The following is a 16,439-nucleotide window of genomic DNA, read 5'->3' as shown; positions in this document are numbered from 1 at the left end:
AGGTAATCCAGACTGTAGAGTGAATACAGTATTTTTCGCCCTCTTCTGAAACTTCATCAATGGCTGTACAGCATTACTCCAAGACCGCTAGGACTGATATTCATCAACAGCACTAGCCACAGAGAGACCCTGGATTAGAGCCTAACACTAATAGTAGCTTGCTGTATAACTGACATTGCTCCCTTCTATTTGTTTTACCCCAAAGCAAGCATTTGTACACACCACTTAATTGTTTTGCAAACATTTTCATAGATTCTTATCTTCCTCTTCACCAATAAATTCAAGGCCATGATAGAGTTTTCAAGGTAATTTAAAAAAGCAGCTCAAAACCATAAGTTCCTTCATACATCTGCCAAATATCAAGCTTGCCTACTTTCAGGTGAAGTCACTGATAACCACTTTTAACCAAAAGTTCTCTCTTTCAAAAAACGTGTATTTTTGCTCACTGTAATACTAAACAAGAAAATCACTTTCCAAGTTCTGAGCACTGAAACATGAAATGCACCTACTGCCAAGTTCCTGTAACTCTTCATGCCTTTGTGACACAACGAGTACGATGGCAGCACGTTTGAAAACCTAATACAGACAACTTTTTATTTGGGACACATGTATTTCCTACCTAAACTAACACACCATTTAAACACACTAACCTGGTTAGAGGCACCTGGATCTTCAGATAACGAAGAAGGCATTTCACAAGGGGCTGGCCAGGAGGCCCTTCCTGCTTCATCGCTCTCATCTGGAACAGCACCCTCCTCGTGCTGTTTTGAACTGGAAGGAACAGGCTGAGCAGCTCCATCACCATTAATGCTGACAAAACATTCACAAGTTTACGATATAGAATCCTCTATAGAATTTTTAAGTTTGTTCTGATTCTTCAGTCTCAGAGAACAGCTCAGCTAATACGCTAGAAGAGTGCTACAAGGACAAGTTTTACTGTATCGTGGGAGGCACTGCTATACTTTGCACATAAGCGAAATCCATTTTTGAGAGGGAATACTGACGGAAGTTAAGCTATGCTACTTAATTTCACACTTTCACATACAGCAACTCATCATAAAAACACATTCATGTGATTTCATGATGTCATCTCTCAAATTCCTCCACGTAAGGATAAAGCAGTACTTAAGACGGACAAATTCTAACATTCACTTCAAAATAATAAACTGGTCAGAAGTTGGTGCAGAATTCAAGATTCATGCAGACATAAGGTTACCTGCAACACAAGAATTTGGAAAGGATAGCCTTCTGGTACCAGTGCTGTTTACTCTTCTTTTTTCTTTGCCACTTCTGATCAATCAGCCTTCGATAAAACTCCTTCAGCCACGTCCAGTCCCCTGTCTAGTCAGTATGGTATGAAATTAACATCAAGATGCACTTGCAAACTAAACAAAGTACCTCACTGCCTTATGAACTTATCAACTACAACATCAAAAATAAACGCCAATGCTAAACTGTTGGTTAATTACTGAAAAGATATTACCTAAAAGAAGTTACATTTCCACAAAGTCAACTTCTCATTAAAAAAAAAATCATGTATGTAGTAAGAGACTGCACAGTAACAATGAATTAGTTAAATGAATAAAGTCGCATAGCTATATGGAGGCAGTTACAGAAAAAAGAAACATAGAATTTTAATTCTACAACACCATGAATATGAAGACATCAGATTCTCTGTCACAGTTTGTGATTAAACCAATTGCTGCAGAGTATGCTTCACGCAGATCATTTGTACTAGCAGACAGATCTCAGGAACTTTGATATATGCTTTCTCACTGGCTACACTACTCTCAAAACAATGCATTTTGACCACATAGTATACATCAAAAAAGGAAAGTTAACCTGAGATGATCTCATGAAGAGCTCTTGAATATGCAGCTCAGCCAACAAGAGCGTCCTCCCAGTGCGATACACTGCCATGCTCACATGTGACTTGCTGTAAGGTATCTTCAGAAGTTTTTTAATGTTCTTGTAGGAGAAGAGAGAACAGAGATTATTTTCCATATAATTAAACATCATTCTAAGACAAAATTCTTAGGAAACTGGACACAAAGGATACATTTTTAACATTGGAAAGGCATGGCCAGAAAAATAAAACCTTATAGAGGCAGAAATTTTAAGACCATCTCTCAAGAAGCTGCATTTGCTGAGGTCAGGTATGAGAATGTGAACAGCAGTAATTTTTAAAAAAAAAAAAAAAAAAAAAATCAATGGCAAATGATGGTGCCAAGTCACCAGCATAAACTGTGTACTGCATTTAAACATTATCTCTTGGATCATCATAACCAAGTACCACCAAAAGCGACTAAGAAAAAGGAAGTTTATGGTTTGGAGCTAAAAGTTTTATCTTCACCACCGAAATAACAATTTGTCAGGTACCCAGAGAGCACCTGAACAGAGTTCTAAGTCAGAGCAGTTATCTGTTCAAGAGAAACACGTAAGAGAATATGCATCTTCTTTCCTCTGAATCATCCTATGCGAATGATGCAGAGCTGTTTCAGTAGATCTTTGCTTTCCCTCAATAAACACAAAGACAACAGGAGACAGGACAGTAGTTTATGGTAAGGTTTACACAAAGCATAAGTTTGAATGATAAAAGTTACACAAACCTTGGAATCAGACACAACATCCACATCATTTCCAATGGAGTCAATGAAGTCATATGCCATACCAAAGCTATAGAGAAAACAGTTCAAGTCATTAAGTACAGAAGGACATCAAGTAACTTGCCTTGCAAAGCAAGGAAACACTCCGAAAGCTTTTTCAGAATTAAAAAAAAAAGCTAGTCTCTAGCTACATGTTACTAGGTAAAAGGAGGCCTAAGGCTAGTTAACAGAACTGCTCTGACAAAAATATTTTCCAAAGCTATGATTGGTAAAGTTGAGATTCAAGTTCAAAATATGCCATAAAGCAGTTTGTGATTTGTTGAAACCAAAAAATCACAGGTATTAAACAAGTTGTCCTGCTGTTGTCTGTTTATCACCTAAAATTTGATTATGAGGATTTATTTAAACAAAGACCCTCAGCATACTGCTAAATTTCACTAACTAGTCGATTTACTGTGAATTTGCTTGCTCAGCAGAGGATTTAAAACCCTTATTTCTAAACATTCTGAACTCACCTCGTTCAACTGTTTTGCAAGCATCTGTGCATAAAGATAACACCACTTGCTGGGTTTGTCCCCAGTTTTTTCCTTTTTGTGTTCACTTTTGATGGTTACAAAGCTTTTTTCTGCTATTAGTTAGCCAGTTCCAATTTATAAGGAACCGGACCAGCCATCAGCTTGATCCTTGACTGCCCAAGGAAACCACACTTGTACCATTTTCAGTCCCTACCAAAAGCAGAGTGGCTAGCTCAAGCAGGCTAGTTTAATTTTGATAAATTTGACTTTAACAGCCAGCCTGAGAAGAACACAAAGACACAAAGTCAGCATCACTGCCTCACGGAAGCATTACGCACCCAAAAAAATTAAGTCCTTTAGCATGAAGGGCATCATTAATCATTTACAAAGGAGACAGCATAAAGGCAGAAAGAGAGGATGGAAAAGTAGAAGTGACACCTCGCTGTTACAGGAAAAATTTTAGTGAACTTCAACCTTCTATTGGATTTAGTCTTAAAGATCTGGAAAAAACCAACAGAGCCTGCTGCAGGTACCTCGAGAACGGTGTGCTCTTGTTGTTGCCCAGAACAGTCGTGCCCGCAGGTCCCAGCTTGGCACTTTCACGCAACCAATTTGCAGGCGGCAGCTTCAGGTCTGTCTTCTCCTGCAGCCAGGCAAAGGCTGCCTGCGGTGGGGCCAAGGAGTACTTCACCACAGCGCTGCTCTTCACCTCACTGCCTCCAAGGAACAGCACCGAAAGGAACAGCTTTCCAAAGGAGAATCAGTTGGCGTTTCCGTGGCTCCGAAGGCACAGGACGACCCGTCCTGCTAAGCGCTTTCAGGGCGAGTGACACGAGCAACAAAACACGCCGCTAAACTACACGGAAAGCTTTGAAATTACACGCTTAAAAGGAGAAACGGATCCACGGCATATCATTTAGGTAATTAAAACGCAACTTAAACGTTTAAGGACGAGAACACTGCCTGCAATTACAGCTCAATCACAACGAGCGCCTTCCTGCCTCCCTCACACCTGAAAGCGGCGCTCGCACCTGTGCGGGAACCCACAGAACCCCCGGGCCGCGCCACAGCCATCACCTGCTCGTGCTCCTCCGCGTCTCCCCTGGACGTGTTTAAAAACCGCTTGGATGTGGTGCTCAGGGACAGGATTTAGCGCAGGGCTGTTAGTTAGACTAGGATGGTTGGGCTGTGGTTGGACTGCATGATCTTAAGGTCTTTTCCAACCTGAGCGATGGTGTCTCTGCACACTGCTGATGGGGCGCCCAAGGAAATTCTTCCAGAGCTGCTCTCATGCTGTGCCTGCAGCTCCACTGTTGGTCATTCAGTGCAGCACGAGGGGCAGAGCTAATTTCTCCCGGCATCTGCAATCCCTCTCCAAAACGTGTATCACACACTTGTTGTTGAACAGCCCGGCACTTCAGAATACCTTGCCATTTGCTGACAAAAGGGAAGAAAGCTGGGAGTCGTGAGGAGCTACATGTGCCCCCCTTGTACAAATACAGGGAGCAAGCAGAAGGGAAGATCTTTCCTTTCTCAGTGGGTGTGAGTTTATTACTATTGGTGACACAAACAGAGTTCCCTAGGACTTCTGTGAAGGAGACAAGAAGACTGTAGTGCTCTGAGCAGTTCAGCTGCACTGAACTATCTAGGCTGCGTGTGAGAAATGTCGTTGCCTACTATGTGGATAACGTGCCATCAGTCATGGCCAAACTCTTCTGTCTTCTGGGAGCCAGAGGAGATGGAACTCCGTGTGGCTCAGGTGCCCTGTAATTGCTTCATTTTGCACAACGGGATGGAGTGCCAACGTTGAAAGCATTGCAATCAAGATCTTAAATGGGTTTGCACACAGAGCAAAAACTGCTATGTGCCTGGAAGTTGGCTGCAAAAGATTCCAAAAGATTCTTAAGGACGTTCCAATTTCCTGGGAAGGGTTTTCCTTCCAGTGGTTGGGGTGCTGCTGCCCACATAGACAAAGACACAATAAATCTCTGTGTGCACATGTTGTGTACCACACGTGTGCGTCTGCTTTGCAGACAGGTAGGAGCACAGCCGTATGACAGCGTGTGGCAGTAATACATAAAAAATAATAGACATCAGTTAGAGTTGACAAAGAAATGTTAGGCTTCAGACATTAACAAAGAGCCCTGCCTAATTTCAGGGTTTTATTAGCTTTTTGTGTTGCCTCAGCCACTCAGTGTCACAGAGCCCGAGGATGGCAGATGAGTTCTAATGACCGAGAGCATCCATCCGTGTTACAGATCGCAGTTGAGGACTGGCAGTTGCAGCCCAGTGGGTCCCCAGTCCAGCAGTCACGGCACCAGTGGCATTTACTGCCTGGGAGCCCTTGTGAGCAAGAACACTTGTGATCAAGTTCTACGGGCTGTAACAGCGTAACTGCTGCCCCAGATGTCTTCCCATTCGGTATGAGGAACATTACAGAACTGCTCCCTGAATTCACCTTCCTTCACACAGTCACTGCAGAAAGAGCAGGTTGGGGCACTGGGCACTTGCAAGCTCTCCTTCCAACAGTCAGTCCATGGGCTGTACATAGTGGCGCCAGCAGCCCTGCTAGGCCAGACTTGTCTTTTATTTTTGCTTTTTTTTTTTTACTGGAGCTCCACTGTTCCCCAACAAGCTGCAGCAGGACTGCAGAAGGCGATTTCTGGCTTTGTGCTCTTAATAGCAGCTAAATCATTCATGGTTGAGTGACCAAAAGAAAAGGTTTGCTTCCTTTCCAAGCAGCCCAGTGCTGCTGGGGCAGCGCTGCCCAACCCACAGGCACTGCTTGCAAGTGAGAAGCACTGCCTGGTGCTGAGTTGCACCTGTGCACAAAGCTGTCTTGAAGCAGCCCCATCCATCCCTGGAGGCGATCAAGGCCAGGTTGGATGGGGTCCTGGGCAGCCTGATGATGGAGCGTGATGATGGCCAGCTGTGCTGAGGAAGGAACGTATTTTGCTGTTACACGGTTATAACTTGGGATAGTCAAAGTCCTGCTGCTCTCCAGCATCAGCTACTTTTCCCTTGCAGTTACGAGACACGCCTGTATGCCAGAATGTACTGTGGCTGACTTCAGTCCGAAATCTGTGTTAAAAATGAGATTATAAATTAGTTATGTGATCAATACCTCTTCCACCTCCCCTGCAACAAGCAGTGTACTTGCCATTCAGTACATAAATCACAGATTAATTCAGTTCTGAGGTCCCTTTTGTAGTTCATTTTAATTAGCTTCGTTAGCTTCCAGCGGGGTAGTGACTGTTACAAGCTTCCTCTGTGAAACTGTGATCGAAAGTCGTATGTTTACATGGCTTTTTCTTTCCATCTTTTTTCTAGGCTTTGGGCCGAAGGAAGGTGGAACCGCACAGAAGGCAGCATAACTCACAGAACTTCTTCCAGTGGGCTTCAGAATCGGTTAGAAGGAGCGAAGACTTCTTAACCACTTATCAGATATCGCTTGTGAAATACAAGAGCCCGATCTCTAGGCAGTACCCAAAGCACTTCTCAGAAAAATCCTGCACTGACAAAGCCTGTTCCTCAGAATGAAAACAACATGTAGCCAAATAAATCATCTTAATTACAATACCATCTTTGTAGCACTGGCTTATCATAATCAGAGCCTTTTCTGCACTCTAAGAGATGCTATGAAGATGAGCTACTTTAAGAAATGCTTTGTGCTCTTCAGTGGACACATCTTTTTGAATTGGCTGCAGGGGGTGACAGTTCTGTGTTCCATCAAAATAGATTGCATTAGAATATTTCCCCAAATGTAGCAATTTTTGATGCTCGTGAAGAAACAACAAACTTCAGCTAATGAAAAAGCTGACTGAAGCCTGAGGCAGAGGAGAAAAAACAAAAATGAAAAGCCACAACTAAAGAGAAGGCACATGATGACAGCTTACGACAAAACTAACAAGTAGCTGAATTTTGCAGCATCAATTCAAGAAATTCCTTAAACAAAAACCCGTAACTTTACTTACACATATTCGATGAACACACTTGTATTTTTCTGGCACTGATAACTCTCCTACAGATTTTATTACAGCCACTGCTTTGTTGTCATCTGGTGGATCAGAACTGTTACTGTAAAAACCGTTCTCATCACTGTCTGGCATTTCTTCCTCTTCTTCACTCTAACTTTCATCAGAATTTCCATTTATAGGGATGTCTGTATTGTCTTCTTTTTTAGGCTCATCCAACCGAAAGAGCTCCGACAGCATGAAGTTTGCTGAAGCAATAATCTTTTCAAAAAAGGAAAGAAAAACCAGAGATTCATTTCCATGTAAAAATTCTCTTTTGAAAGGCAACAGCAATACACTTGCACTTAGAATAAGGAGTAAACAGTACATACAAACAGATATTTGATAATCTGCAAGTACAGCCTGTATTCTCACCTTGCCTGAGCACTGAATGTTTAAACAATATTTAAGAAACAAGTCAAAGGAGATGGCCAGGTAACCGTTGTATGTGCAAACAAAGCAGGCAGTCAAGCTCACCCACGTTTGTTTTTACCCACCTTACAAACGAATTATAAACCTCTGCAGACTTCCAGAGAGCAACCTGCCCTTGTGCCTTCCACCAACCTAAAATTTCTTTTAGAAGACAGCCCTTTCAGGGCCTTTGCCTCTTGTTTTGCAGAAGAGGACAAAGGTAAGAATTAGGAAATAGGGCCATCCTGTCCCATACCTTTCTTTCATTCATAAAGAAGGGCAGTTGTTGATCACCCTTTTCTTCTTTTGAGTGCCATCTTAAGAACCTTTTTTCACATCTCTTCTGTTTTAGCTATAGTTTGGGAGAAAATGTAATCTGCTTTCCAGAGTAGCTCCCACCTTCACTTCTCCCCAGCAGTTCAGCGTTCAGAGGTCTGCATTTCATTTCTTCCTGCTCCTTTGGTTTATTTATTTGCATGCTTTAATATTATCAACATATTTTCAAACCCTGACCACGTGTAATTATGAAATAGTAAGTATTGGGCACTTGAAAGCTATCCTGTAGCAGCAGCAAGATTCAGCCATATAGCAGCACATCAGGACAAATCCAAGGCACGCTGGTGATGAACTAAGATTCTGCGATCTAAACCAGCACTGTTTCCTCACCCTTAGGTTTATTTTTTATATAGAAATAAGTCTGAGGCAAGAGGTACCAATGCTCAAACTAACTTCTTCCTGAAGTCTGCTGTAGTACTCAGGCCTGCATACTTCACTCCATAACCTCCTACCTCCCCCCTCAAGACAGAGAACCTGAACACCTGAAACACAGTGGGGCCAAGACTGCATCACTGAACTTCTCTGCAATGACACCTTAGATTAATACAGCAAGATGAGAAATAGATACATGCATTCTATATAAACATTTTTGCCTCCCACTTTAAGTAGTGTTTGCAGAAAGGCTTATTAATGAACAAACATACCTGATAATTACGTCAGCAAAAAAAAAAAAAAACAAACAAACAACAACAACAAAAACAAAACATTCCTTACATCAAGGCTTAAGATTTCTACCATAAGTTTACTTGAAGCTTGAAATCTTGTCACTTTTGTATCACAAGACAAATTTGAGACTCAGGGATGAGTCACACTGCCATCAAATCTGCTAGGAAATCTGAGTCAGATCCAGTGAAAAACAAACTGGAACAGACCACATACTGCATTAAGGTGACCTGCTTTTAGGCATCCGGCTCTTGAGCTGGAATCAGCAATTTTAAGTTGGAACTAGTTAGGATCATCTAATTCCACAGATGAGTTCCAAAGATCCCCTCCAGCCCAAACCAATCTACGTTGAGTGTTTACGGTCCACCTTAAGTTACTGACGCCATATGTCTCTATGATTACACAAACATTAAGTAATAGCTTTAAGGCTTCAAGTTTTGGATTTAGGTGCCTAAGTAGGAAGGGTTCTGACTACCAAGAAACTTCTCCATTGCCTTTACACAAAGATACAAGAACATAATGCTCTTACTTGAGGATGTCTGCCATTGTCCAGTAACTTAAGACAATTCAGAAGCAATGTTCTGATAGTGCCACAGTGTTTCTTGTTCTGGTTTTTCTTCAGCATCATAATGCAAGCAACTCTAAGAGGAAAAAGTTAAAAAAAAAAAACAAAACTAGTGAACTTTTGGGGCTATAAGGAACAAAGCTTTAAGCAAGATGCTACAAATGTAGGCTTTTCAAATGTTTTAACAGGTCTACAAGACTTAGGGAGAACACAGTTTGCACAAAGAAATAGCAGAAGTTACAACAGAAGTTATGAAAAAACTCACTTGTACAGAAGAATTGCCACTGGCATTGTATAAAAGGGTTTTGGTATTCGTCTTCTGTTTCTTCACAAAGGGTTGTTAGGTCATAGAGTTTTACTATATCACTCCCACTTGCTGAAAGGCAAAACTTTTTGTTAAGCAGCATGACACAAACTGAGAAAAGATCTATGTTAATCTAAGTTTACTTACCCTTAAATAACCAGTATGTATGTCCCTCTTTGGTGCAATTTGATTTCAAAAAAGGTAAGACATTTTGAGCAGTATCTTTTATCGCTTTGGTAGAGAAATTGGAGTTCTCCAAGTTGAGAATATCTTCAGTCTTGATCGCTTCATATTTCTGCAAGGAATATATTTTATAACGAGATCAGGAGGGCTTTTTGCCACTACCACACATCTACAGATCAGAATCTCCATTATCTGCTTAAATAAATCATCTACTACTACAATACAGTGTCAAAATTGAGTTATTCCTATGATATACTTTAAGATTTTTATTGAGTGGTATTATCAAATTGTGCCTGCTTGTAAGGAAGATCCACTGCTAAGAGAAACCTATGTCTGAGGAAATAGAGAACAAAAGGTGAAAAAGCAGCAGCGTAAAATCTACCTACAACATCAATGAAACTTAGTCAGCAACTGTATGCTGCCAAGTGCAAGTGAAAAACCCAGCCAGTATCTGCAGGCTCTTGAACTGGTTCTTAACTGAAACAATTAAGAGGCATGCATCAATGATTTTAAGATGCAAGAAACTGATGCATTCCTGCAGCCACATTCTTTCATTTTTTTCGTCCTGGTACATCTGAGCAAACGGAAATCGTACATGCAAGGAAGGAAGGAAGAAAAAAGAACAGATATTTCTAGATTACTGTTGCATGTAGATAATCTGTGTAGATGTTTCTCGTTTTGCAATGAAGATTTTGTAATCTTTTTGTCAGAGCACTAAGATTTGAAAGATCTTTTACAGCTGCAACAGTTTTAGTACAGAATGGTTGATGGACTAGGCACAAACGGCCAGGCTTACCTGAACAATTCCATTAACATGAAAGCACATCACAAGCTCTGGTACGTTGCATATTAAGTTGTCCAACCAACAGTCAATTCCTGTTCACACATTTATTGGCTTGTTGTTATCCTTAGAAACAAATATTCCTGGTGTTATTTAAGTCTTTGCTTACTCTTCAGAAAACAAGTGATGTTTACTAATGGGACTTAATTACTTAAGTCACCTCAGTGGATGGCACTGAAACACTTACTGGTTAACTGTTATATTCTGTAGAGGCAAACAATGGAATACAGTCACGTTTCCTCAGCAGTTTGAGGTTTTGCCTACACTGACACCGAAACTTGAACAAGATCCACATGGCACCCTATCACCACAATAGTGAGTGCTGTTCTAAAAGGCTATTCTGAAGTTCTAAAGCAATGGCAGCACTGGCAGCACCTAATTATAGCATAAGCCTTCTCCTAGACTTTCCAAAATCCCTTTCAAAGCAAAAGGCTTATTTTCTAGATGCATCTTAAGTTGACAAATACTTCAAACAAGTTTCAAGTTTTTGCTCATTCTCTGCCAGTGCAAAGGCAGGAACAGAGAGCCCCTTAACCAAGTAATCAGCAAAGTACTAATGAACAGAAAACAGAGCACAATTTCTAGAAAAACAGGTTTTAAATACTTATGAAGGGCCTAACAAGCAGTTAGTGAAATTCAAAATTTCATCAAGAGAAATATGACTGCCATCCTTTATTAAAATAGAAATACAGAAAAGTTACAGACTAAATTAGTGGTATCTCAACACCAAATGCACATTGAAGACTCACGAAAGGCTCACCGCTTCAAATAAAGATTCAGATGGAAAAAGCAGCAGAACATCTCAAGTTCCAGTGCACGAGGACCATGGGACTTAGCTATGGGACTTCCTGAATTCCAGGATTTTAGAATGCCATTGCCACTTAAGCCTTCAGCGCAAGTCTGATTGTTTAAACTGCATGTAAGCATGAAGAGTCAACAAAAACCTTGCAGATAGCTAAACAGGAAAGCAAAGCAACAAGTCAAAGGCTGGCATACACAATCAATTCACCTGAGACGTAAGCTCACAGCAGGGTATCTCCCTCCTCCAAATATAGGCATATTTGATCCTACTAACACGTGGATATATATCTTCAAAGGTCCACAAGGTGTTACGAACAAAGTCATTTTTAAGTCCCTTCATTAAGAGAAAAAAGTGGTCTATAAATCACCATTATAAACACATTTCTCTGAGACTATCTGCAGAACGACGAGAAAGCAAGATGCAAAAGCAGCAAATAAACGACAGCACAAAATGAACTATGCTATGCATTCATGTTAACTTAAAGGACTGAGATCACAGGTGCCACAAAAGCTGCTACTACAGGAGATTTAAGTTTCTCTCTTGGCTCCAATTTAGACCAAATTTTAAAGCGTCTGATCAAACTGGGGAAGTTGTGGTAGAGCTCAAATTTGACATAAAGCATACCTGACTTTTTCCCTGCCACTGAACAAAGTAGTCAGGTTTTGTTCACTGGGGGCTGAGGCCACGTGCCCCACTATATGTGAGGGCTCAAGAGGCACATTTCCCTGTGAAGAGCACAAGGATAAGGAGCGATTCCACTGCTGAGGTAACTTAGGCCATAGAAAAAAGTTACGTTTATATTCTGAATGACAAAAGCATAGAAGACAAGAGCTTTTACCTCCACCATATTAAAATACATATAAAAATATAAAAGCCTCCAGTCAGCAACTAGAATGGCTCTTCTGTTACAGCTGGACCCAAAAGTGTTGTACTTCATTTCTTACATCCTCATCATCTTCGGGAAGAAAGATTTTCCAGGAACACTTCATTCCCCAAGAGTCAGGACCAGATTATCAACCTCTAGAGCATAAACCTACCATCTCAACGCCTTATTTATAAATAAGAAAAAAAACCAACACCTTCACAAATGCACAACAGCTTCTTTGCAGAGTGATTTGGCAGTAATCACTCAAGAAAGTGAGAAAGGAGTAGCTCTTTTTCTAAGAGCATTCAAGAACTGAATTATACCTCCACTTTAAAGTGTTATTGCATCAGCACACGTGAAATTATGATTTGGTGGTCAACACAGGTAAGAACCATCAGCAGTTAGCTATTCAAGGAACCTGGCATACTAATTGCCACCACTGTTCAGAATAGAGGTAATCCAGACTGTAGAGTGAATACAGTATTTTTCGCCCTCTTCTGAAACTTCATCAATGGCTGTACAGCATTACTCCAAGACCGCTAGGACTGATATTCATCAACAGCACTAGCCACAGAGAGACCCTGGATTAGAGCCTAACACTAATAGTAGCTTGCTGTATAACTGACATTGCTCCCTTCTATTTGTTTTACCCCAAAGCAAGCATTTGTACACACCACTTAATTGTTTTGCAAACATTTTCATAGATTCTTATCTTCCTCTTCACCAATAAATTCAAGGCCATGATAGAGTTCTCAAGGTAATTTAAAAAAGCAGCTCAAAACCATAAGTTCCTTCATACATCTGCCAAATATCAAGCTTGCCTACTTTCAGGTGAAGTCACTGATAACCACTTTTAACCAAAAGTTCTCTCTTTCAAAAAACGTGTATTTTTGCTCACTGTAATACTAAACAAGAAAATCACTTTCCAAGTTCTGAGCACTGAAACATGAAATGCACCTACTGCCAAGTTCCTGTAACTCTTCATGCCTTTGTGACACAACCAGTATGATGGCAGCACGTTTGAAAACCTAATACAGACAACTTTTTATTTGGGACACATGTATTTCCTACCTAAACTAACACACCATTTAAACACACTAACCTGGTTAGAGGCACCTGGATCTTCAGATAACGAAGAAGGCATTTCACAAGGGGCTGGCCAGGAGGCCCTTCCTGCTTCATCGCTCTCATCTGGAACAGCACCCTCCTCGTGCTGTTTTGAACTGGAAGGAACAGGCTGAGCAGCTCCATCACCATTAATGCTGACAAAACATTCACAAGTTTACGATATAGAATCCTCTATAGAATTTTTAAGTTTGTTCTGATTCTTCAGTCTCAGAGAACAGCTCAGCTAATACGCTAGAAGAGTGCTACAAGGACAAGTTTTACTGTATCGTGGGAGGCACTGCTATACTTTGCACATAAGCGAAATCCATTTTTGAGAGGGAATACTGACGGAAGTTAAGCTATGCTACTTAATTTCACACTTTCACATACAGCAACTCATCATAAAAACACATTCATGTGATTTCATGATGCCATCTCTCAAATTCCTCCACGTAAGGATAAAGCAGTACTTAAGACGGACAAATTCTAACATTCACTTCAAAATAATAAACTGGTCAGAAGTTGGAGCAGAATTCAAGATTCATGCAGACATAAGGTTACCTGCAACACAAGAATTTGGAAAGGATAGCCTTCTGGTACCAGTGCTGTTTACTCTTCTTTTTTCTTTGCCACTTCTGATCAATCAGCCTTCGATAAAACTCCTTCAGCCACGTCCAGTCCCCTGTCTAGTCAGTATGGTATGAAATTAACATCAAGATGCACTTGCAAACTAAACAAAGTACCTCACTGCCTTATGAACTTATCAACTACAACATCAAAAATAAACGCCAATGCTAAACTGTTGGTTAATTACTGAAAAGATATTACCTAAAAGAAGTTACATTTCCACAAAGTCAACTTCTCATTAAAAAAAAAATCACGTATGTAGTAAGAGACTGCACAGTAACAATGAATTAGTTAAATGAATAAAGTCGCATAGCTATATGGAGGCAGTTACAGAAAAAAGAAACATAGAATTTTAATTCTACAACACCATGAATATGAAGACATCAGATTCTCTGTCACAGTTTGTGATTAAACCAATTGCTGCAGAGTATGCTTCACGCAGATCATTTGTACTAGCAGACAGATCTCAGGAACTTTGATATATGCTTTCTCACTGGCTACACTACTCTCAAAACAATGCATTTTGACCACATAGTATACATCAAAAAAGGAAAGTTAACCTGAGATGATCTCATGAAGAGCTCTTGAATATGCAGCTCAGCCAACAAGAGCGTCCTCCCAGTGCGATACACTGCCATGCTCACATGTGACTTGCTGTAAGGTATCTTCAGAAGTTTTTTAATGTTCTTGTAGGAGAAGAGAGAACAGAGATTATTTTCCATATAATTAAACATCATTCTAAGACAAAATTCTTAGGAAACTGGACACAAAGGATACATTTTTAACATTGGAAAGGCATGGCCAGAAAAATAAAACCTTATAGAGGCAGAAATTTTAAGACCATCTCTCAAGAAGCTGCATTTGCTGAGGTCAGGTATGAGAATGTGAACAGCAGTAATTTAAAAAAAAAAAAAAAAAAAAAAAAAAAAAATCAATGGCAAATGATGGTGCCAAGTCACCAGCATAAACTGTGTACTGCATTTAAACATTATCTCTTGGATCATCATAACCAAGTACCACCAAAAGCGACTAAGAAAAAGGAAGTTTATGGTTTGGAGCTAAAAGTTTTATCTTCACCACCGAAATAACAATTTGTCAGGTACCCAGAGAGCACCTGAACAGAGTTCTAAGTCAGAGCAGTTATCTGTTCAAGAGAAACACGTAAGAGAATATGCATCTTCTTTCCTCTGAATCATCCTATGCGAATGATGCAGAGCTGTTTCAGTAGATCTTTGCTTTCCCTCAATAAACACAAAGACAACAGGAGACAGGACAGTAGTTTATGGTAAGGTTTACACAAAGCATAAGTTTGAATGATAAAAGTTACACAAACCTTGGAATCAGACACAACATCCACATCATTTCCAATGGAGTCAATGAAGTCATATGCCATACCAAAGCTATAGAGAAAACAGTTCAAGTCATTAAGTACAGAAGGACATCAAGTAACTTGCCTTGCAAAGCAAGGAAACACTCCGAAAGCTTTTTCAGAATTAAAAAAAAAAAGCTAGTCTCTAGCTACATGTTACTAGGTAAAAGGAGGCCTAAGGCTAGTTAACAGAACTGCTCTGACAAAAATATTTTCCAAAGCTATGATTGGTAAAGTTGAGATTCAAGTTCAAAATATGCCATAAAGCAGTTTGTGATTTGTTGAAACCAAAAAATCACAGGTATTAAACAAGTTGTCCTGCTGTTGTCTGTTTATCACCTAAAATTTGATTATGAGGATTTATTTAAACAAAGACCCTCAGCATACTGCTAAATTTCACTAACTAGTCGATTTACTGTGAATTTGCTTGCTCAGCAGAGGATTTAAAACCCTTATTTCTAAACATTCTGAACTCACCTCGTTCAACTGTTTTGCAAGCATCTGTGCATAAAGATAACACCACTTGCTGGGTTTGTCCCCAGTTTTTTCCTTTTTGTGTTCACTTTTGATGGTTACAAAGCTTTTTTCTGCTATTAGTTAGCCAGTTCCAATTTATAAAGAACCGGACCAGCCATCAGCTTGATCCTTGACTGCCCAAGGAAACCACACTTGTACCATTTTCAGTCCCTACCAAAAGCAGAGTGGCTAGCTCAAGCAGGCTAGTTTAATTTTGATAAATTTGACTTTAACAGCCAGCCTGAGAAGAACACAAAGACACAAAGTCAGCATCACTGCCTCACGGAAGCATTACGCACCCAAAAAAATTAAGTCCTTTAGCATGAAGGGCATCATTAATCATTTACAAAGGAGACAGCATAAAGGCAGAAAGAGAGGATGGAAAAGTAGAAGTGACACCTCGCTGTTACAGGAAAAATTTTAGTGAACTTCAACCTTCTATTGGATTTAGTCTTAAAGATCTGGAAAAAAACCAACAGAGCCTGCTGCAGGTACCTCGAGAACGGTGTGCTCTTGTTGTTGCCCAGAACAGTCGTGCCCGCAGGTCCCAGCTTGGCACTTTCACGCAACCAATTTGCAGGCGGCAGCTTCAGGTCTGTCTTCTCCTGCAGCCAGGCAAAGGCTGCCTGCGGTGGGGCCAAGGAGTACTTCACCACAGCGCTGCTCTTCACCTCACTGCCTCCAAGGAACAGCACCGAAAGGAACAGCTTTCCAAA

General features: G+C 40.5%; 2 pseudogenes; both read right to left on the bottom strand.

Moving 5' to 3' along the window:
- The window catches only part of LOC125694698 (erythroid differentiation-related factor 1-like), a 12,603-nt pseudogene extending 8,728 nt beyond the window's left edge, over positions 1 to 3,875 (bottom strand).
- On the bottom strand, positions 3,835 to 16,439 carry LOC125694700 (erythroid differentiation-related factor 1-like; annotated as a pseudogene).

Source organism: Lagopus muta, chromosome 6, assembly GCF_023343835.1.
Source record: "Lagopus muta isolate bLagMut1 chromosome 6, bLagMut1 primary, whole genome shotgun sequence".
NCBI lineage: Eukaryota > Metazoa > Chordata > Aves > Galliformes > Phasianidae > Lagopus > Lagopus muta.
The sequence above is the reverse complement of the archived record's forward strand: the minus strand, read 5'-3'. Positions and strand labels throughout refer to the sequence as shown.